This window comes from Lepisma saccharinum, chromosome 16 (assembly GCF_977018435.1).
Source record: "Lepisma saccharinum chromosome 16, izLepSacc3.1, whole genome shotgun sequence".
In the NCBI taxonomy this organism is placed as follows: domain Eukaryota; kingdom Metazoa; phylum Arthropoda; class Insecta; order Zygentoma; family Lepismatidae; genus Lepisma; species Lepisma saccharinum.
Window position 1 is genome coordinate 42512941 of NC_139244.1, and position 25586 is coordinate 42538526.

The following is a 25586-nucleotide window of genomic DNA, read 5'->3' on the forward strand; positions in this document are numbered from 1 at the left end:
AGCCCTTCTGGACAGGTTCGGTTGGGAGGTGTTCGATCATCCATCGTACAGCCCGGATCTCGCTCCCAGTGATTACCACCTGTTCTTGCACCTGAAGAAGTTCCTGTCCGGTCAACATTTTCACAGCGACGAAGAGGTTCAGACGGCTGTTACACAGTGGTTCGGCGCCCAGGCGGCGGACTTCTACGACGCAGGTATACAGAAGTTGGTCCCACGCTATGACAAGTGCCTGAATTCCGGCGGGAATTATGTTGACAAGTAACTGGACAAGTGTTGTATCTGTGGCAATAAATCATTGAATGAAATAATGTTTCCTTTTTGTGCACGACCCCAGGAAAACTTACTTTCTGGATGCGGCTAATAATATGTTAGAACACACTTAGTGGATTAATGGAAAATAAATACAGAGATGGTAAAATCATCGCCTTTGGCTAATATATTAATTTATGTAATTTGATGTTTCTTGCAGTAAGAAACATGCTTTGTTTATGTAAAATGATTTCTTTGCAACAGTGGGGAAAACACATAAGTCTAAGTTTAAATTTGATTCTGCACACTTTGATTGGCTTAAAAAAAATCATGGAGCTACGGTGGTTGCATTTTGATATACTCGTATAATTAATTACTTATTTTATTAATATAATACGCTCCTGCAACAAAAAAGTCAGGAGCGTCATATATTATAAGCAAATCCTGAAGACTTGGAATCCTGTAACTGTAAAAGTATATAGCCTAGAGAAGAAAGAATGATTGGTTTCTTACCTAAGCTACTTATTTTATACAAAATTTTATTGAAATCCGTGTTCGGTGGGTGGCATTTCAATTCTTCATTGGTGCATTAACATGAAATGACCTGCAATAATTTCACGTTATTCACATATTTGTGTACAATGTGAAAATGACTTATTTTGAGTTTACTTTGAAGTCCACTTTTGGTGCACAGAAAGGCTAATCGGTACTAAACCTACAGTTTACAGTGGGATCCGAAGCGGTATGTATCTCCACCACGTATCGAATCCGGGACCCCTTGATTACAAGGCGACGATATTACCAATCTGGGAAGCCCTTTTAATGTGACATATTCAATGTTTTAAAAATAGACGTATCATATTTGACCTTGCTTTTTTTAGGTTTATTTGACTGTCCATAAGCTAACCGAATAAATACCCTTTCAAAAATTTTCTTTCCTTGATTACTTCATACCTCTCCTTTTAACGGGTCTGAGGTCACGTAGAACTGATATCTCTATGGACTTTCAACTAATTCACCAGACACTTGTGACATTGAGCTTCCCGCTTGAATGCACAGGATGCAATGTTGACTTGGATTTAATCTCTATACAATTATATCGGTTGATGTTACAGAGGACAAAATCACGTAACAGTCAGATGGTGTGATTCGAAGTCTGCTGGTTTGGCTTTCTTCCGTGAGGAGGTGCTGGTGTCTGCCTTCAAACGTAAGTGTTACTACAATAATAATTTCTTCTTCCTCTGCTTTATTGTTTTTAGTTGCTTTAATGAAATCAAGCACCACAGCGGTTCGTATTGACTGAAATGTGTTTTGTACAGTGGGATGCACGAATTGCTCTGCAAATTATCCATAACTATTGTCATTATTTTTTCTTTCTTTTGCGTCCTACTTAGTTTTAAGTAATAGACTTTGCTAAGCTGGTGCAGAAGTTATCAGAAGCTTGTTTGACGTTTTGTTTCAATTTTTGAAGCTCTCATTTAGTAAAATAAAAAGCATGGTGGACATGGACAAAAAAGCATCCCACTTTATCCATCTATCCCTTCTACTAATATACTCGTATATAAAGTTACCTTGCTATAACGTAGTATAAAAGTAGAACAGAATGTGAAGGTTGTATCTATGTTTATTATCACCAATTTAAAAATAAAAAGTGAAATATTAAAATCCGAGAAGATTTCTAATCTTTGAGAGACGATGGGAAGGTAGGAACATTTTCAAAGAGTAGCGGAGCTACTTGAATGTCTGCTGTAAGAAATTCTTTAGTTACATTGAAAATTGCAGTTTCGTCATTATTTTGCCCTTTCTTCATTCAACATGAAAATAACAACAGCACTTGAATAAGTATTTTCTATTGTGCTCCTTGGAGCGGTGGTTAAAGCTTGAGAGGTATTAGATGATAGAATTGAAACCGGAAATGGAAGCAAACATAGGCGTGCGCAGACCCTCTGATTAAGGGGGATAAAAAAGCCTTGATGAAAGTTCAGTCGGAGAAAGAAAAACCTCATTCCATCCCACTGTTTTATTGTATTGATGGTGATGGGCACTAAACAGGGGCGTATATAGTGTGTGTCCGGACCCACCGAAAATCACTCTATATGAAGAATTCCAGTTTCCGTGGTACAAAAGTTTTCTATATCCACTCCCCCTTTATTTTCCTTCTCTGTGGTTGACTAATTTGCATATAAACTTGATTTCGTACGGCAGATTGAAAACAACTACACATTATTATTCATTTCCAATGTGTGACCAATTCAGGGTGCGAAATCATTGAAAACTGGTGGGGGGAGAAATTTCTTAATCTAAAAACCCCTTCCCCCACAAACATGTGTAAATTATACGATATACATATTTGTAATGTTATTAAAGTAAAGATAAATTACTCAATTAAACATATATTATTATTATTAATTACATGAAGATGAAGGAAATTAATGTTACTTTTATACATATCAGATATTGTAAAGCAGCTAACTAATTCCTTTACTAACTGGTAAAAGATGTTAATAAATTATGAAATAGTTTAAGTGGTTTTATTATGTGTAAGTTTTTGTTTAGTTTGTGCTTTATGTTAATATAGATCAATTAGATTTCATAGTTATTATTTTCTTGCAGTGCGTATTGGTGTAGATTTGTTAATGATATCTTGAGAGAGACAGCATTCAATACTCACACGTCACCACTACGCTAATTTGTGTGTGTTTTTGATATTATTCTTAGTAAAGCATATTTGAAATTGAAATTATTGCTTTTATTTTGTTTGTTATAACAAAAAGTCTCTCCCTCGAAAATTGTTGGTGAGGGAAGTCCTCCCCCAGGATTTCGCACCCTGGACCAATTTATTCTGCGACCACATAGGTGTAACACATCTAGGCTAACGAAAAACATTGCGTGAGTTTTACTAACAAGTAATTTGGTAATTTGGTGGAGAACGGAGTGAGATAGTCAGTCCGATTACATAGGAAATAAACCCGCCTTATCTGCTTGGATCTTTCGTCCGTTTGACAATATATATTTTTTTAAAGATAATAGTAGGGGAAGCGGGGGCTAGTTGCAACAGGGGTAGATTGCAACACTGTTAATATCTCCTCAACGTGAAGAGTTACGAGAACGAACTTGCCCTTCGCCCATGCGCATTTTGTGGTGGAAGAAACGTTCTAGATTGTTGGTGCACGCGAGCTGATAACAGTTACAGGAAATGGGAATTGTTGTTTTCAGACTAGGGGAGTAAAATTTGAATAATTTATTTTGAAGTGACTGGCGACTAGGACAAGTAACTGTCGCTGACTATGTTGCTATTAATGATACACATGTACTTTCACCTGTAAACAGGGGCGGCGCCAGAAATTTTTCACCGGGTGGGCAGAAGCTGTATATTGATAGATTTGGGTGGGCAGGTATAAATGTAAGGCCATATACATATATGTATGACATACATGTATATGTATCCCTTCCTCTCTTACACTCCCGATTTCCCTTTTCTTTTTTACTCTTTAATGCCTTCTTATATCTTTCTCAGCTTGTTAGCTCTTTCTCGCTTTCACCTTCTCTCGTTCCATTCTTCAAATGTTTCGCTTAACTGACACACACACACACACACGTGTGTTTAGTGTCTTTCATTTTTCTATTCTAATATATTCTCGCATCTTGTTCCACTTCTTCGTCTCCGATGGACACAATTATTTCAAGGAAGTGTTTGTGTGTTCGCAGCCATACGTTCTAATCACATTCTTTCATTCATATCAATGTAGTGAAATAAATGTGAATCGTGTGCATCACATTTTGTCCTTCATGTGCAAAACATACAAGGCACATACTCAATTTTATATAGCTATCCGGCGACAGTGATTGAAAGTGTGATTGTAGACAATGGTGAATAATGAAATTACTTTCTCGTAATTTAAATGCATTTTCCTGACCATTTAATTTTCATCATATGAGTTTTTGACTGAAACTTGCTAAGTTGCTATTCGTTTTCTGAAGTTAGTCTTTGTTACTCATGCGGGAGAAGTGATGCACGAGTGGTTAAATAAACACATGCACTGAGGTAACAAATAGTTTACATTTTGCAGAATGTGATTTTGGACACAAGGAATTCATCGAAATTGATCACCATACCCGGTAATTCATATCTTTTTCACATATGACTTGGGTTGTATGGCGCGACCTTTTCGAAAGCGCTCAAATGTCAACCTCTATCCTGCCCAGCATAACCTGGAAACTTTAATCTTGCAGCTGAACGAATCTCTGGCGCCTGGAACCACAGTCAAAATAATAATTTGTGGTGGGTTGTATTTTCAGTGTCTGCGTGCATTTGTTTTCGTCCTTCGTCACTTTCACCTAATTACCATTGAACCTCATCCTCGCCATTACCCAAGTTAGCAGAAAAGTGACATCACATAGAACAAATCAGTCGAATCAGCAACAACTTACTCTTTCAAAAGTGGAGTTTCATTCGTTCATATCCTTCGAAAGTTGAGGTGGTAGTTTCAATTTCAAATTGTTTCATTCTTGGATCAAGGCAGCTAACTCCGTGAACAATAATGTTGTTTTCCGAAAGTCTCAAATATTTGTCTCTGGCAATACACCCTCTTAAATGTGGTGATAAAATGACACGTTTCCTGTAAGTTCTTTCTGTATATATTTTTTTCTCCAAGGGCATAACGTTGTCTCCTTATAATGAAGAGGTTCTGGCTTCTACTGTCACCTCCCCTGGTGGAAGCACAATGCACACTGGTTCGGACTCCACTTTAAACTGTAGGTTTAGTCCCGATTAGCCTATCTGAGCATAAAACTGGATTTAAAAACAAACAAACAAAATTTTCGAATGGATACTTCGTGACACCTTTTTTCTTTACTTCATCTGCATCTACAGATTCTGTCGACCTTTTTGGTTGAACTTCTGATGCTTCCAAAGTTTAAACCATTCTCATCGTGATTGATTAGTTCTCTGACGCCCTCAAAACAAAGCTTTCCTACCAACCCTTTTCTTCTTTTAATTATACGTAAGTTAATCACAAGAAAAATCGCATCATTACGTAACTGATAGGCTATTATCAATTCAATAATTCTGTAGCTTTTTCGAAGGCTATTATCAATTCAATAATTCTGTAGCTTTTTTCCAAACCCACATAACAGTTACATCACAATTTATACACCTCGGTATTGTAGTGATTATTGTGATTACTTCTTATTAGTATTTATTAGCAGAACGAATACAAAGTTGTTGTTTGTATATCACGTAGATATTTGAAGATGACATGTATGTAAAAATTGTAATGAAATAAAGAAAGAGACACATCTGGAATTTCAATGTAGACTTAATTAAAAAGTCGAAATAATTAACAGTTTCAGTTATAACTTTTCGCCAAGCTACATGAGGTGGTTAGTTATACGTATGTCTACATTTTTTCATCATATCCGAAGTACCTCATTTTTTTCTTTATGCAGTACTTTTCCAAGCAGTTTTCCCCAGTGAAGGCCCAGAGCTGCAGCCCTCAAGATCACCCTAAATCCTGATCTCATCTTGACCACACCCTGCATAATTTTGCACCTCCTAAGTCTACTAGCTGCTTCTAATCAAAGAAGTATTCAATTGATGACAGTTTAAGTAGTTATGCACCCGCGTAGAGTCCGATAAATCAATTGATTGGAAAAGATCGATCAAAGATCAATTGATGACCAAGCAGTGTGGGCAAGCAAGGGTGTTGGTTTTGGGTGATGACGTCATAAATGGGTGGGGTTTATTTTGTTAGGAGGGATTTGATTGGTGTGACGTCATTGAATGGGTTGTGTTTATTTTGTGAGGAGTGTTTTGATTGGTTGTTGGGGGGGAGGAGGAAAAGTCTGTGGCGGTTGGGGAATTGATAAGATGGTTTCCTGTTGTTAATGATGAGGTGACGGTTTTCTGGGAATGTTGATATGGGTTGAGGTTTCCTGTTGTTAATCAGGAGGTGACTACGGTTAGTTTTCTGGGAATGGTGATATGGGTTTCGGTTGGGGGGCGTAAATGACTGTTGAAGTTGATAAGAGTGGACTGTTGAGAAGATAAAGGAGTTGGAAAGGAAATGTGTTGGGATGTTGAAGTGATATGGAGAGATTATGGAACACGTGTTGGGACATGTCGGATGTTTCTTGGAATGGGCGTGTAGAAGTTCGTGGGAACGTTGATAAGGTATGACTGTGTGCAGGATACGTTAGTAGGCGGCGGAATGGAGAGCGGGCAAAAAGGACAAGAGCGGATTGCGGTTGGGACAGTAAATGCAAAGATAGAGAAAATGTGATACTGTTTTGTTTGCTGGATGGAGAACGGAAGAAAAGAAAAGAAAAAAGTACGTTTCTCCGAAGAGGTGGATGTGTATGCGATACCGGGGGAGGAGGATCGACGAGGTACGTGGGCACTCGACGCTCTGCGCGAGAGGATGCGCAAGGAACTTCAGGGAGAAGTTATCAGCGAGGAAGAGGAGGGGTAGGTAGGTATATAAAAAGTTCCGTTGTGTTTGAATTTCACTATTCACCAGACATCTTCAGCTGTGTACATGATTGGAGATAGTTGTTACCGGAGGAAGCGATAGAACCGCTATTCGAAGGTAAGTATGATGGGTTTGGTGTCCTGGGTGTTGACGTTTTTCGGTGGGGTGATTGGAAAATTATCCCCAGCTGAACCAGTTTCGGATTGTAGTAGTGACGTACCTGCTCCTGAAAGTTTACCGGAATCATCGATACGTCCAGGTGGGAGTACGGAAGAGAAATGGTATGAGGGTAGTTGTATTAGCGAAGCAGAATTTCGACGTAGTTGGGAGGAAAAAAATGCCGCCCATCATGTATACGAGAAACTAAAACGCTGTAGAGGAAAACGTATCGATGATGACGGTAAACATTCAAGGAGGAGGAAACAGAATATTCTGAAGAATGTTGTGTCTAACCCCTTATATGGCTATACGGAGTACTCTCCATGTAAAACAACGTGTTTGGCATACCCTTCTACGATTTCTGGTCTAGGGAAAGTGAAGTCGTCGGTCAAACCAAAATTGTCTGGTGGGAAGAATTGTGAGTTGCTGATTATAGATGCACCTGTAAGATTCCGAGAATCTCTTCTGGTCACATATTACAGCAGGAATGTATCGCGTGAAAGATCTTTGAAATTGGACAATGATGGATTTGCGATCAGTATGTTCTATTCCCGACATCGTACGCACGGATTATGCGAGACACATTTTGTTACAGAAAGAGCTCCCGTGTACAGCCACTTACCATACTGTGTGTGGTCGGAGAAAGTAGCAGATGATATAGCTGCACACGGATACCAGGCAGGGCCGTTTATTGTAGTTACGGGGGTTACCTCAACTAACTGTATGTCAGGAAACAGAGACGGAGTTAAATTCCGAGCATATAAATGTAGATTATCTGCATGTTCCTCCTCAATGTGTTGCCACAAAATATCTGATGCGAGCCGGCGAGAATTTGAGACATTCTGTTTCAGGCATCGAGATGGTTCGCTATGAGAATTTGGAGGAGCTAGTTAGTGAGGAAATCCCACGTGTCTACCGAGTAGGGTGCCACAAGTCCTACATGATAGTTGATTACTGTGACGTTTCAACGTTAATGCAGATGTTTCGAAAAAGTTACCGAGACTCTGTATTAACGTTGAACGAGATTTTCAAATGGTTCCACACCGGTATAATGTTAAACAACTCGATAGGCACGGTAATGGGTGTGAACGGCCATGTTTTGGATCCTGCGGAATTACTGGAGTACGGTAACGATCCGACAATAAGTGGACTAAAGAGAATATTCATTTTTCTTTCCAGCATATACAAAGTGGAGGAACAGTTTTCCGGAAGTAGAACCCCACCGACACGGCGGTACCCAGATATCATAGAAGAGACGGACACCTCAGAAATTGACGAAGAGTGAACGGTGAGAAAGCATATTGTTTTTGTTCTGTATTCCGGAGTAGGGTATAATTTCCGAAACTGAGGGTAAAATAAAAAAAGATCGATATTTAAAAATAGTAATGAACGTGTACATATATATTTAAAATGAGCTATGAATACAAAGTTAGAAGCGATAGAATATAAAAAACAGAAAACTCACCGGAGATTCGGTACTTATACCTGTTGAGCTTCTTCTTCTTCTCCGGAAAGTATCTCCACTATCTCCGGTTGGGGGTTATTTCCACCCGAAGATAGTGAAGTAGTAGAGTTACCAGCATTCGGTATCAGGGGGGAGGACAGGCGTCCGAACAATAGAGCAGAACTCGGAGGGGGAATTTGTGGAAGAGCTGCAGGTTCGAGAGGCACGGGTTCTGTAGCAAGAGTGTGAGTAGTAGAGGTAGAAGGTTTGGAACGGTCCAAAGGTGACGGAGACGTAGGCATTCGAGACAGAGGGGGTGGGGGTCTACTGTTGTGGAAGATGAAGAAGTTTGTTTTCGTCTTAAACTCTTCCCTGATTCTAGATGCTGGTAACGTCTTACATGTCTTTTTCGGAGAGTATCGAACCTGTAAATAGATAGAAATATTTTGTGAGAAAATGCATATAAATATATAGAACGAATTAGTAATGATTAAAATGTTTAAATTTAGAAGAACGTTTGTAAGTATAGGAAAGTATGTTTCTATGTGTGAATCGGGAATTATCAGATACTTTAATCGAAAAATTGTAAATATGCGTGTATAAGAAATTATAATTTGAGAATTCCAGAAAAATGTATTCCAATATAATAGACGTGTCAAAATATTGTATTATAAAATATGGTATTTACCCTTTTTGGTGGGTACGGCACTCGTCCAGAATCTCGTTCTGCATATCATGAGTACCGAATCTCCGGTCCAGCTCCTCTTCCATCTGGTCCAACTGTCCCCTCATGACGTCTATTTGTTGCTTGAAGAAATTTCTGTTTTGCTGATTTATCCTGTGATATTTCGCCAATATATTCCTTATTTTTCTGAGAAACGTGTCTTCCGTACCCGTCATCACACCGAATATCTGCATTAATATGAACTGTGTCTGCATCATGTTGCCTATGGTGAAAAACTTTTGCTGAAAACAAAAAAACATATGTCTTACTTTTTGTTTTTTATTTCCAGATGACATCCCTACGGTTCGAATTTGACCTCCTACACGCGAATGTTAAAAATGAAGCTGAAAGTGGAGGTGAAAGAAGGAATCTATGGAGCAAGACCCATGCGAAGCAGGCTGAGAAGCAGATTGCGTGGTTTGTAGATTTTTGCGAGGAGAATGGTTTAGCTGGAGAGTTGTTGGAAAATCTGGAAGAGGTGTGCAAGGATATGGAGGTTAGGCTCGACAACCTCGTCAAGCTGTTCACGTACATATTCGAGAAGAAACAAACAAGTCCGGTGTTCGAGGGGTTTATTGAAAATATAAAAAAGCTACCTATGTACCATCCCACTTCAGCATGAAAGTGTGTTTTGAACTGATGGAAGTTTTCAAAGGTGTGCGGAAGCAGAGAGGTATAGATAAAATGGGGGGTACAGAAGGTGAAATGGAGAAGAGGATGCTAGAGATTTTGAAAAAACGAAAATTGGATAACTAGAAACTAACAATGCTAACACACTAATCATCTTATTCAATTTTCGTTATTTCTATATATGTAATGTACATAACTTGACATGTGTGCAGAGTAACACTGTTTTTTCTGATCCATATATGTATTTTGAATAAATGGAAATAATAAACATATATTGAATATATATACAAAAAATGATTATGTTAATTATTTACTTGGAATACTTACAAAGTTCTCTCTCTCCATATTCTTGATGGCTTCTATAAGATGTCAGAACAAACACTGTCAGTGTATTCGACAAGTTTCATTTTCCATTCGCAATATCAAAAGGAAATGGGTGGATGTTGATATCTCTGTAAGGAAATGGGTGGATGTTGATATCTCTGTACGGAAGTGGGTGGATAGCGGTATCATATTCTGCTAACGAGAATGACAAACCATTCGCAGTATGTCACAGAACCCGCTAACACACATAACTCATGGTTAGTGTAAAACCGTATACCTTTGTAACCGTAAGTTAATGACCGCTAATAACAGTATATATATATCACACACACACACCCATATGTCAGAGTATATATATATATTTTACATATACATATACACCTTGACATTGACCTTGACCTTGACCTTGATGACCTTGACCTTGACCTGCATGACCTTGGCCTTGACCTTGATGACCTTGACCTTGACCTTGACCTTGATGACCTTGACCTTGACCTTGATGACCTTGACCTTGATGACCTTGACCTTGATGACCTTGACCTTGACCTTGACCTTGATGACCTTGACCTTTGTGCGAAAACTTAAAATTGCTATATCTCGACTCCTAATTGAGCTAGGAGGATGATTGATAGCTTGTTGGACTCGGAGTGAAGTCCTCTTTCCGGTGAACCAAGTTTCATTGTTCTAGGACCGGCCGTTTCCTACTTTCTTTATTTTCAATCGTAGACCCCCTTCCGACCACTCTACTGAAAGGTCTCGACGTGCAGATTACGAATTTGTCATCACTTCCGGTCTAGCTCAATTAGGAGCCGAGCTATTTCCTTATCTACGTCCTTCTTCCTTTCCCGATAGATAAACATTTCAGACGTTCCTTCGTTAAGAATTTATCTACATCCTGCGTCCTGTGTTTACAGATAAACATGAAAACCGTTACATAGTGATATCAAAGAGGAAAACATGTGGTGAAGCCTGTTAACCATTTCCGGGATAATTACATAGGGTCAGTAGAACCGTTAGGATCGGAGATAACTGTTGCGTCATGCTTGCATATATAAAGAACGGCGTTCTCTCCACAAGACAGTCTTCGTGAAATAATCATTGTACGATCATGGACGTACAGTTATCCGCTGACGATCTGTTAGTGCTATATCGTGACGGATATTACACAACATCTGCACAATTACGGGAAGTGTTGGCGATCATTGCGCACAAAATCATCGCGGGAGAAAGTATCTCATTGGTCGAGGAGTATGACCACTTACTACGGACAGTGACAACATCCGCACCCGATCTTTCAGGAGGAGGATGGACAGGTATTCCCGAAGAGTCCCCAGGGCCCCCATCGACACCTGATCCTGTATCCCGAGTCACCAAGGAGACGCAGGCATCCGACACAGGAACGTCTACAAACGCTGCATCCAGATCACACCCGGAGCCTTTGCCAGGACCGTCATGGAGACCGGACCCACCAGCAGGAGGAGGATGGACAGATATTCCCGAAGAGTCCCCAGGCCCCCCATCGACACCTGATCCTGTATCCCGAGTAACCAAGGAGACGCAGGCATTCGACACAGGAACTAACGCTGCATCCAGATCACACCCGGAGCCTTTGCCAGGACCGTCATGGAGACCGGACCCACCAGCAGAACAGCCATCAAATGGGAAAGGTAAGAAAAGGAAACGTGCTTCAGTGTCTCGTGAACAGATAGGGAATATAACATTACATAACATTCAAGAACGTGAATATCCTAAATTCCGTTCCAAGGGACGACGTGTTGAATTCAGTTTCTCACAGCCACCAGAAAATGTCGATCCTCACACTTGGATTCGCGAAGGTGTTGAAAATCTTCTCATCTACGTTAAAAAAGACACCAAGGATGAAGACAAAATAGGTTTAACTTTGTCTAACATATCTGACCCAACTGTGAAAGATATTTACATCGGGTGGCATAGATGTGATCAGTTGCATAGTGATATGGTGTGGAACATTATGTACAAAATACTACAAAGTGCGAAAACCTTCACTGCTACAGATCGTTTAATTTTACGAGCAGACCATGTCAATATACCTGTTGGAGGTGGTGGGGGTAATCGAACATATTGTTTACCTAATTATATGTTAAGTACACAGAAAAGAAGTATCGTCGGTGTGCCAAATAGAAAAAAACCACTCTGTTTAGCAGAAGCGCTGGTCATAGGGAAAGCCTATGCTGATAACGATCCTTCCTATACTCAATACAGAAAAAACAGAAATCTTCTCAAACCTGTTTTCGAAATTATGCGAAAATCAGATGTAGATCTGACAGACAATACGTGTGCCGGAAGTGGAATTCCCGAACTGAGAAAATTTCAGCAAGTTCTCCCAGAATATAAGATTATTGTATACAACAATCTTCGTGACGTTAAAGATGTTTTGTTTGAAGGACTGGTTGAAAACGCTTCCAAATTTATATACCTTCTCTACGATAACCTCAGACAGCATTATGATGTGATAGTGAACCGTGTTGGAGCATTTGCGGCAAAACAAGAATGTCGCGGGTGTAACGAACTCATATTTCAGAAAGCTCATAACCATCTGTGTAAACAGTTGTGTTCTATGTGCCGTTCAACTCCACCGTGTGTGCCTGAACAGGGTGTTCGTAGAATATGTCAAACATGTAACAGAATTTTCAAAAATGAGAACTGCTTCACGAATCATGTTTCAACACCGTTCCGAAACGGTACTGTCTGCAGCGAAATCCAACAGTGTCCCCGATGTTTCAGAATTATTCTCACGAACAATAGATATGAGAAAATACATAGATGCAACATGAAATATTGTACGGTATGTAATTGTGTGAAACCTGTAAATCATTTCTGTTACATGTCTATACCGAAACCTAAACAGAACTCAAAATTTCTATTTGTGTTTTACGACTTTGAATGCTACACTGACATTCCTTATCTTGAGAAAGAAAAAACTTTTCTTCACGTTCCGAATCTTATTGTGGTGCAGACGGCCTGTCACGCATGTTACAAAAAAGAGGATTTAACGGTTCCGTGTTCTGTTTGTGGAACAAGAGAGTTTATATTCTGGGATGATCCTGTAGACACATTTCTGTCCTATCTGGAATTGCAGCATAAGTTTTCCGAGATAACCATCTATGCACATAATGCACGAGGTTACGATTGTACATTTTTATTACGGAGAATGTTGGAGAGAGAAATGAAACCTCGTGTCATCTTAGATGGTACCAAAATCATCAGCATGACATATCAAAATCTTCATTTTGTGGACAGTCTCAACTACGTTCAGACAAATCATGCAGGCTTTTCGAAACTTTTCGGTTTGCCTGTTCAGAAAGGATATTATCCGCATTTGTGGAACACATACAAGAACAGAAATTACATTGGACCGATGCCTCCTCCTTCTGCATACGGTTATGAATACATGAAAACAGTTGAAGATCAACACCGTTTCATGTCTTGGTATGACGTCGAATGCATGCGAAACGTACCTTTCAACAACAGAAACCAACTTCTCCAATACTGCATCAAGGATGTTACCCTGTTGAGACAAGGATGTCTGAAGCTGAGACAGAATTTCCTAGACATATGCAAAATAGACATTTTCAAGGATTGCCTCACAATAGCATCTGCCTGTTCACTAATTTACAGACAGAAATTTATGCCTGCTAACACTATAGGAATAATTCCTAAAGGAGGTTACCATCATGCAGATCAGATGTCGAAGTTTGCATTGAAATGGCTAACCTACGTTGAAGAACAGAATGATGTAATACTTCTTCACGGCGGACGTACTCGTGAAAAATATGTCATGGGAGGACGTTACAGAGTGGACGGTTATCACGAGGAGACGAGGACAGTGTATGAGGCCCTGGGCTGTTACTGGCATGGTTGTCAACGTTGCATATCCGTTAACAGGGATATGTATCCGAAAGATGACGATGAAACCAATCAGGATAGTAACAGTCAGAAACACAGTGACATGTTGAACACTGCAGCCTTCAGATACGAGACAACATGTCGTAAACTTGCGGCTTTACGTTCTGAAGGATACCATGTCGTCACTATGTGGGAATGCGATTTCAACAAAATATTGAAAGCAGATCCTGAACTGAATAGATATCTATCGACACATCCTATTGTTTGCTGCATTCCTTTGAATCCACGAGACGCCTTATATGGAGGAAGAGTTGAAACAGTCAGGACTTATTACAAGATCAAGGAAAACGAGAAATTGCAGTACAACGATTTTACAAGTTTGTACCCTTATGTGAACAAATACTGTGCCTATCCTGTCGGACATCCTACAATATTTCTAGGAAATTCTATTCCTCCGGTAAATGAGGTTTTGAACATGGAGGGACTCATCAAATGTACTATTCTGCCACCGAAAACCCTTTTACATCCTGTTTTACCTACAAAAATGCACGGAAAACTGATGTTTGTATTGTGCAAGGAATGTGCTTTTAGATTAAAATGTGAAGGTACATGCAGCCATTCCGATGATCAGCGTATACTTTCAGGAACTTGGGTCATAGCCGAGGTGCGTAAAGCTTGCAGTTTAGGCTACAAAGTGCTGTCAGTGTCGGAAGTGTGGAAGTATGAAACATCGATGTACGACCCTGTCACAAAGACTGGAGGACTTTTTTCTGGTTATGTCAACACCTTCTTGAAAATAAAACAGGAAGCGAGCGGGTGGCCTTCATGGTGTCAGAACGACGAGGATAAGCAGAAATACCTACAGGAATATTTCGATAAGGAGGGTATTCTGTTGGAAGAAAACAGTATCGAAGTCAATCCCGGGAAACGTACTCTGGCTAAACTCTGCCTTAATTCTTTATGGGGCAAGTTCTGCCAACGGGACAATCTTTCCCAAACAACCATAATCAAGGAATCGAAGGATTTCCTCGATAAAATGACTGACCCAAATATCGTAATCGGAGGAGTCGTATTCATCAATCAGGACACCGTTTTAGTGAACTGGAAATATGTTGAAGAGGCAGTCAGTCAGAACAGGAAAGTAAACGTTCCTATCGCTGCCTTCACAACATGTCATGCTCGTCTGAAACTTTATGAACTTCTAGAAAAATTGGGTGACAGGGTATGTTATTGTGATACAGATTCAGTAATTTACATAGATAGTCCTGAAATGGAATACCATCCCCAGACAGGTGACGCACTAGGAGAACTCACCGATGAATTGGCAGATTTCGGCACCGATGCGGTTTGTGAACAGTTTGTTTCAACGGGACCGAAAAGTTACAGCATGAAAATAACAAAACCGTTCTCCGAAGCACAGTATATCTGTAAAGTGAAAGGGATTACATTGAATACCTCCACATCAGAATTGATTAATTTCGATACCATGTGCGACATGATAAACAATGAGAAACCTGAAGTTATGGTCGAAAATATTTTCAGAATCAGAAGAACAAAACAGTTCCAAGTCATCAGTACAAATGAAAAAAAGCTGTTTCAGCCAGTATTGTTGAAACGACAATTCGACCATGAACATTTATCGTTTCCTTTCGGATACTGTGCAGACTAAAATATGTCTGTAACGGTCCAGAGTTCGAACCCTTCGGGGCTGATATAAAACGTGTTCGCAGACTGACAGACCTTCATTTTTCTTCAGAATCTGTAAGACGTTTCTTCAGCATGATTCCTAAACTTTCTCATCCTTTCACCATGATGGTTTGCGGAGCATCAGGAAGCGGAAAAACTACTTTTGTGACAAACATGGTCGATTCCATCGTTCATCTTGTAGAAGGATCCGTCAAGAAAATCATATGGTGTTACGATCAGGAGAACAGTATTCCACAAAGTCTTCGAGATGTGCAATATCATAAAGGTATCGTCGATTGGCAGTCGTGGAACGGAAAAACTCCTACACTCATAATCCTGGATGATCTTATGATGGTTGCACAAGGGGAAAAAGTCGCCGACCTTTTCACAAAAGGCAGCCATCACAAAAACATTTCGGTGGTGTTCATAACACAGAATCTTTTCCACCAAGGAAAAAATTGCAGGGACATTTCGTTGAACGTGAAGCACTTTGTTATTTTTAAAAATCCTCGAGATATGAACCAATTCACTGTTTTTGCAAGACAACTTCATCCTCATCGCATGAAGGAACTCGAAAAAGTATATATAGATGCTACCACGCAACCTTACAGTTATTTGTATATTGATCTCTCACAGTCAACACCGGATCCTTTACGTTATCAAACAGACGTTTTCAACCAGAATTACTCAACTGTATATCTTCCTCAGGAATATTTAAAACATCGAGATGAGGAAAACGAGGAAGACACGTACCAACTCACGTTCTAACAGGAATAGACATTCCACTTCTTTCAAGAAACATTCACCTTTCTTGCACGTGTTGAAAAATTCGCCGCCCAAAATCCGTAAATCATTATTGAAAAGTGCTCCGAAAAAAACGATACGTTTCATCAGCGAATGCTGCCTGAACGTTTTAAAAGGAAACGTGAAAATTAAACCGTCCGCAAAACGTCGTCTGACACCTTACAAGTCGGTCATACGCAATCTAGTGAAACCGAAAGTGAACATCGAGAAACGCAGAAAGCTTCTTGTTCAGAAAGGAGGATTTCTACCTTTACTTCTAGGCTCCTTGTTATCGGGTCTTCTCGGTACTCTCATTCCTCATTGAGAAATGACATCTTCTTACAAAAAATGATCGTCCTTTCACCGGAACAGTTAGCACGTATTCGTGGTTCCGAATTGTCTGTGACTCAAAAATTATCCGTTCTAGATAAGAAGATGAATGATATTCTAAAAATGAAAAATATATCAGACGATCAAAAATGGCGTCTTTACAGAAAGGAACTGGACGAGTATTTATGGTTGAGTCGAAAATCCAAAGAACCATTACAGATTCCTATTGTGCAAGATAACGACGGTTCTTCTACTATTTCACCAGAATCGACGTATTTTCCTCAGAATCTGGCTGAGACATTACCCCGTAATACACGTCATCAGTTACAGAATATCATCGATGAGTACCAATCCACGGCACAACATTTGATAGACGAACGTCAGGAAAAAACACTTCCGGATCCGAAAACATTGAACTTCTCATCGTCGCCAACGGAAAGCCCTGGACCGTCTCATCGACAGAAGAAGAAGAAGAAGAAAGTGACCGTCCGTGTTTCCAGGAAAACTACACCTTTTCTGAGAACACCTGACGCTTACAAACTGGTTCCTCTGAGAAAAAGCCGTGGACAGAGAGATCGGTCATGGGAGTCTCTAAGTTGAAACACGATAAAATTCTCACCAAAATATATTACGATCCCCGACACCATGCTTCATTCTCATCTGTAGATCGTCTGTGGAAAGCGGTACGGGATAAAAATATATCCCGCGATACGGTGAAAAAATGGTTGATGCATCAGGAAACCTACACTCTCCACAAACCTGCGAGAAAAAGGTTTCCTCGAAATCATTACAATGTATGGAACATAGACATGCTTTGGGAAGCCGATCTCAACGACATGACATCGATACAAAAACATAACGACGGATACAAATATCTTCTGACAGTGATCGACGTATTTTCAAAATATGCCTTTGCATTACCGCTAAAAAATAAAACAAGCAATTCGGTAACCGAAGCTTTCAAAACTATTTTCGAAGAAAACAGACGGAAACCTGTTACACTACAGACCGACCAAGGAACGGAATTTACAAATTCTACATTCCAGAAATTTTTAAAAAATGAACATGTACAGTTCTCGACAGCAACAAATTATCCTGTGAAAGCGAGTGTAGTGGAACGTTTCAACAGAACATTAAAAGAACGGATGTGGAAATATTTCACCTCAAAACAGACAAGACGTTATGTAGATATTTTACCGCAACTTCTCGAAGGTTACAATACAGCATTCCACAGTTCCATAGGAATGGCCCCTCGAGATGTCAACGAAACAAACGTTTACATTGTGTGGAAACGTCTGAACAAACCTGACAAACATGTTTCACAACCGTCTTCAGATCTTAATGTAGGTGATATTGTACGAATTTCTGTCGTCAAAGGACATTTTGAGAAAGGATACGAACAAACGTGGTCACGAGAACTTTTCAAAATCCATTCCCTTGTTCAGCGAACACCTGTACCTGTATACATATTAGACGACTTAAATGAAGAACCAGTAAAAGGTACATTTTACAAACATGAACTGCAGAAAGTTTATTCGGATCCTGACGAAGAGTATAAAATTGATAAAATTTTGAACACCCGGGGAAAAGGAAAAAAATTGGAATACTTGGTTCGTTGGCTCGGATATCCGCCTAGTTTCGATTCATGGATCAAGGCATCTTCCGTAAAACAGTTATCGGGAAAATAATTTCCAAAACATATTTATATCAAAATATAAAGGTACTGCGATCCAGTGAGTCCTCTGTGTTCGGCGAGAATGGATGATAATTTCTACGTTTACCTCCTATCATCTGCATCGGAGGAATATTTTCCAGACAACACACTCACCCATTTCACCGTAAAACTTGCTAAACGGATCGATCTGTCTCCAGAATTGTGGGAAGTCGGATTGGCAGAACTACATTATTCAACTCTATACGACAATATTTTGGAAACTGATTCTGGAATGTTAACTCTTCCTATTCGGACATATGCAAGTGCTGAGGACCTAGTCTCTACCATCATCGAATCTCTCCCCGACGACCTGGAAATAAGGAGATCCGTTCTCGAGAAATTCTGGCATTTTTTGACGGAACCGCAATGGGGAACATTTGGATCTACTACCTGTACGGATAACACACTCTATATTAACAAACAACCATTTTATTTTCCTGCAACAACATATACGATAGAGGATCTGATTTATTTCCTGAAAACAGACCCTGCTAATGTAGCTGTTCCTACTCATCTCAGGTTTTTCTTCAAGCAGGCCGTGTACAAACATCTATCCGTGATAGGGGTTCCGAAGCCTGAACCTGACGATGCTCCAACAAATACCGTTACACCCATAGACGAAACTGATGACTATGCTAAATTTCGATATGACATATTGAAATCTATTTATTCTACGCACGCAATGTCCAATAGTGTTGTGGATAAAAACCCATACATATTTATTTACTCTGATCTGGTGAAACAACAATTGGTCGGGGGAGAAATGGTACGTCTCTTGCGTCTTACCCGAAAACAGTGTTCGGACACAAATACGTCTTGCACAGTACCCGTAGCCCATCAAACATTCGACCCGATTCATTACGTTCCTCTGGATAAAGCCTCTTTCGAAACAATAGAAATTGCGTTGTACGATAGAAAAGGAAATTTCTTACCTTTGAGAACTGGGTCCGTACCCACAATCGCTGTTTTACATTTTCGTAGAAAAGCAAAGTCCTTTTAAAAAACAGTAGACAGCTATTTCTCTCAGTCTTTGTCGAAAAGCGAATGAATCACCATGAATTCGCAGACCGAATATTATAGTAACCAAATCCGTGGAGGAATTGGGCCCATCTACCGTTCAACTAGAAATCAAAAAGGGAGAGGATTGGGGTCACTTTTCGCAGGACTGTTTAGAATGGTGAAACCTCTACTCTGGAACGGTGCAAAGACGATCGGAAGAGAAGCTTTAAAAACAGGAGCTAACATTATCACCGACATTGCAACAACCCAACAAACTACGAAAACTATTGTTCGTCAACGGGTACGTGAAGCAGGTCAAAATCTTCAAAGTAAAGCACAACGGAAAATCGACTCTCTGGTAGGTTCTGGTATAAGAACCAAACCTGCAACAAGAATTGCTCAGTTGATGTTAAAACGTTCAGCCACCCGTATTAGAACATCTACGATCCGTAAAAAACGAGCATCCAAAAAACGAAGGAAAACATCCGCAAAATCTAGGAGAACACGTAAAAGAAAAATCAAACAGAAGGTCTCAGGGAAAGATATTTTTGGATAATGATGGAGGATAACATGTGCATGATCTCGCAGTTCGACCTCTTCCGGAAAAAACCTATTCAGCAAAATGTGGAAAAAACGTACACAGCCACCTACAAACCTATCGCTTCCATCGATAATCAGAATATAATTCAGTTTGTCATACCGGCGGCAGGAACTGATTTTCTCGATCTTTCATCTGCCTATCTTCGTCTGCAAACGCAAATGGTTAAACAGGATGGAAGTCCCATGCGTGCTTCCGAAACAGAAAATGCCCTCACAAAAAACTGCGGGGTCGTGAATTATCTTCTCCATTCACTCTTTTCCCAATGTACAGTGACTCTCAACGGCATTGCTGTAACAACCGCCGATAACAATTACGCATATAAAGCAATCTTCGAAGCAGCTATCAATTACGGAAGCGATGCCGCAAACACGCATCTCACGAATGCCCTGTGGTATTTGGACACACCTGAACATCAAGATCAAATCACTGCCGACAACACAGGTTTCACCACAAGAAAATTTTTTTTCCAGTATGTTCCGACGATCGGTAATCCTACGGAAGTGACAGCCGTGGTCGACCTTATGGGAAAACTTCACATAGATTTCTTCCACCAGTCTAAATACCTGATCAACGGTGTTGAAGTACGCATCGATCTAGCTAGATCACGTGACGCTTTTTACATCTGGGGAGACCAGACATCACCTACAGTAAGAATAAAAATTTTAAAGGCTGTTCTCGAAATAAATCACATCATTCCTACTCCTACCACCAGTTTGGCCATAGACAGAGCACTCACTTACGCTCCTGCCCATTATCCGTTTACCAGAAGCGTCATCAAAGCTTATTCTTACGTCGCCGGAACGCAGCAGATTTCGATCGATAATGCTTTTCAAGGTCCTTTTCCGAATGTTGTTCTTTTTGCTATGGTATCCACCGCCAGCTTTCTCGGAGACAGTAAGAAAAATCCGTTCGACTTTAGAAGTTTTAACCTATCTTCTTTCCATCTTGTGAAAAATGGAGAACTCGTACCTTCCGAACCTTTACAAATCACCACAGGAGGAAACAGCGGATTGATAACACGTGCCTATCAAACTCTATTTTCCGGTACAGGCATTCACCACGCCAATTACGGACACCAGATCACACGGAAAATGTTCGAGAACGGATTCTTTTTCCTGATTTACGACATAACACCAGACTCTTCAGGAAACGACACGCACACCAGTCTCCAGGAACAAGGCATCATCGGAGCCGAGATGCAGTTTTCTCCTCAGCTGTCGGAAAATATAACATGCCTTTTGTATGCTGAATTTGAATCTGCAGTAGATATACCTAAAGATAGAAGTGTCATCCTCCATCAGTGAGACCGAATTTTCCATAAATATGTGTGCCTGTGTTTCTGACTCCCAGTGTTACCGAAATAGCTCTTATGTAAACATTATACTGCTTGTGATGGAAAAACCCACCAAAGTGATAACCCGTACTATTAAGCATAGTAGTGTTTCTTCGAAAGTGACAACTTCAAAACCTGTGAACATACAATTGTTTCCCGAACTATTTGACAACAGCCCAGGAAGCATAGAAATGATCAAAGACAGACACATTATTATACATTATTGAAAACATAAGCAGCATGAACACGTCGCAGATCAGACAGATTCTATCTCGAAACTGTTCCACCAGAAACATTTTTTACGGTGTTTACCCGAGAGATCTTTTACCTCGGACGTTTCCTAAGCCAGCCTTGGTCATCGCAAACACTGACAAGTCCGACTCCCGGGGTACACACTGGGTGGCCTTCTATTTCGACAAAAACAATGTGGCCGAGTATTTCGATTCATACGGATTTCATCCTTTCTATCAAGAATTCGTAACTTTCCTGAACAGTCATTCCTCGGTCTGGACTTACAACAGCATTCCCTTACAGGGGATATTGGCCACAACATGCGGTCATTACTGTTGCGTGTATGCTTATTACAAAGCACGTCACGTTACAACCAAGGATTTCATACAGACATTTCCACCAGGTATCAGTAAAGATGGATATATCCTGCACCGTTTTCGTCAGATCTTCAAATGTTTACCACATTCCAAGTGTCCCAGAGGGGAACAGACGTGTTGTTCTATCCACACGATCCAGGCTCGTGTCATGAAGAAATCTATTTAAAATGTGTGCTGCGTATCTTTCTCTCAGTGCCATCGAGACAGTTCTAGTGAACACACCATGGAACCTACTGCTGTTTCTATAATGGAGAAACACGACAAACTTGTGACACGCATGACCCATCAGGATGATGTTTCCAAACGTAAACCTCGAAAACGTGTGCAACCCATTAAATTAGAAACCATTACTATCAAGAACGAGGCGGCTGACGAAGGAATGGATGTGACTACGGACTGTGATTTCATAAAGAGACGTAGGGAAATTGGTTTTTCCACAGACAAAATCGAGTGTCCTAAACTACATGACGTAGATGCATGTTTAGATCTCTATCTTGCAAACACATATTTTCTGAACAAGGAAAAAAACAAGTACGTAGCCATAGGATTCGAAAAGGAATCCCCTTTCAATTTGGTGTGGGAGTTTTCGCAACAGGGGAGATCACCCGTACGCATCCATTCTAAACAGATTAGAGAACTGTGTGTTTCAAAATCTGACTTACTGAATTACGTCGACACTGGTCGACGATTCAATTATTTGGTTACTGGAAATATCACCGTTAGTGGTGTAAATTTTTTCGGGAAACGTTGCATCTCGATGTATCAACATCATTCACCGGATGCTTTCATTTTCACAGCCTCTGAACTACATTTATTTATGTGTAATCTTTTCAGACCTCTGCAAAAATTAATGAACGAACGTTATCATAAATTACAACCCGAAATGGAGGCTTTTGTATATTGTATAAAAAAGAATATGGTTTCAGAAAAAAAGAAGTACCCGATGTATTGAACTATTTTTATGTACTTTGGTACAACGAACTGATGATTGAAATATATCTTCAGAACAATCTTGGACACACATTGATATTGTAAATAACTTACGTTATGTATCTGATGCTGTAAAGTATCCATTGTAAATCTATTCCATATTGTAAATGAACCATTGTTATTTTTATGTATTGTAATTCAGTCTTTGTTATTTTATGTATTGTAATATAACCCTTCAGGTATTGTAAACCTTCTATATCATCAATTGTAAATAAAACATTTGTGTTATTCTATATCCATACTATCAATTATAAATAAAACATTTGTATATTTTGAACATTTCTTTTATTTATTACAATAAAAAGTGTACATTTTCCAGACATTTTCAACTGCACAGGTTTTTTTCACCTTTACCATGTTCTTTACATTTTAAACTTTCTGAACTGTTTTTGACACTGCTTAACTTTGGACATTCAAGTTCTTCGATATTGCATACAGTCATCTTACCCTCACCTTTTTTCCCCACTAATGTTTTCACCCATTCCATTTTCTCCGTACCTTTAACATAAACTTGCTGATTCATAAGCACTAAATACAGAAGATCTTCTAATTTCTCGTACGGTAGCCATCCATCATTCCAATCGAGACCATGTTTGTTGGTACGGAGCCAGTAATTCACTCGGCGATACTTTTCACTCAACAAGTGTAAACCATATGGAGGTTTCACTAAACAGTCAAATGCACTGTCGAAAGGAAATTTTAAAATTCCTACTTCTTTACACACAAATTCTCCTTCGACTCCTCGAAAACCTTGAATGTCCAAAAAACAGGCATCCATTTTGTTCAACAGGTGAACACTGTCAATGTATCATCAATACTGCCCCGACATATCGCACACTTGTCCAATTGAGAGGCACAGAGACCACAGGCTACAAAATGTCGACACGGAAGAATTACCACACTGCAAGAGTTTTCAAAACATATTTTACAGAGTAGCACAGAATCCACACTCTGATTATCGGATGTTTTTTCAGTAGTTTCCACACTGTCGCAATATTTGCAACTTTTCGAATCACTGTGTAACGCTGCAACACTCTGTATGTAACTACAGGATGGTATTGCCCGGTAATGTTCTAGAATCGGGCAATCTTCGGATGCCCAATCACACGCTCCGTACCCACAATGGAAACATATTACCCTATCACTGAATCCTGAATAATAAAAACCTGCAGTGACTAATTCTTCAGCAGTCTGACGTAATCCTATTGGCCACTTTCTGTAAGTCTTGTATCTCGCATTCACCGACATATAATCGGTGGTAAAAGGACCGCCTGCTATCAGACGAATATGGTAAGTATACACTCTCATATGTCGAACAAAGAAAACTCGTCTGATACTGTAGGTGACGGCGTTTCGAATTCACTGATAGGTAATCGATAACATACGGCTCGGTGCGAGTCCAGCAATCGTGGTGAGTAAACACTCTCATACGAGGTAAAAACGAATTAAATCGGGTTCTGTAGGTGACAGGGTCCTTGGCATCGGGTATGAAGGTTCAACCAGAATATTCTCAAAATCAGATACTGTAGGTGACGGGGTCCTCGGTATCGGCGATAAAGGTTCAGCCAGAATATCCTCAGGATCGTCGGGGAACAGCCGTCTGCGAAAATCGAAACCTTCGGGAGGAACCACAGGGAAACAAGGATGACCTTCTAAGTTAAGTAACAATGGACGATCACAGCCAGAACACCACACGGAATTTCTGTCTGCCAACAAAGAAAGCCACTCTTTCACTCTCTTCTTCAAAGCTTCGCCCAACTCTTCCTTCCTGCGACGTAGTTCGCAGATACACCCGTGACTCGGAAATCCTGTTCTCTCGTCACCTCTTCTTTTCCTCTCTTCTATCTCCTTCAAAGTCTCGCAGCGACGGTGAAGTCTTTTTCCTGAGCCGTTGACCACGTGACATCCACACCAGGGAGATTCAGGTATCGCTACATACATAAACGGGAAATAACTCAGCAACCGTTCCAGGGCCGTTCGATCGCTGTCCAGATCGCCGCAAGACCGAACAACTTCCCAGAACTCTTCGTAACTGATCTCGTAGAAATTCACACCATTATCAGACAAACGTGTACCGCTTACATCCATCCTCACATGATACTATTATCCTCCATCCTTTCTATTTATACCCTTTTCCCTCCTACGTCACCATTTCCGTTAAACAGACTTCAAACTACAAGGCTACGCCCAAAACATGTTCGGGCATGTTCACATAGAACCGTTACATCACCCAGAAATTGCAAATTCATCCAAACCTACGCCCAAAACATGTTCGGACATGTTCTATTCAGACAGAAAACCGTTACACCCATTTCCAGGAATCTCAGACTCATCAACGGTCTCAAAACGGGAGAATTTCAGACTCATCAACGCCATCTGTTTTCAAACACCGGAAACACGTACTCCAATTTATATATGACGTCACACGCCAAAATAGCGTAACAAAAACAAAATGGCATCACAGAAATTAAAACAATTCATATAATAATATAATAATATTTAAATTAATAATAATTTAATAATATAATCTGGTCACGTGACTTCCATTTTGTGACGTCACAGTCACGTGACTCTCAGAAATTGCAAATTCATCCACACCTACGCCCAAAACATGTTCGGACATGTTCTATTCAGACAGAAAACCGTTACACCCATTT

The 25586-nt window shown here is 40.0% G+C and overlaps 1 protein-coding gene across 1 annotated transcript in view; it reads left to right on the forward strand.

Annotated features, from left to right (window-relative positions):
* LOC146000567 (uncharacterized) overlaps positions 1-25586 on the forward strand; it is a 136044-nt gene that overhangs the window by 72396 nt on the left and 38062 nt on the right. The window lies entirely within an intron of this gene.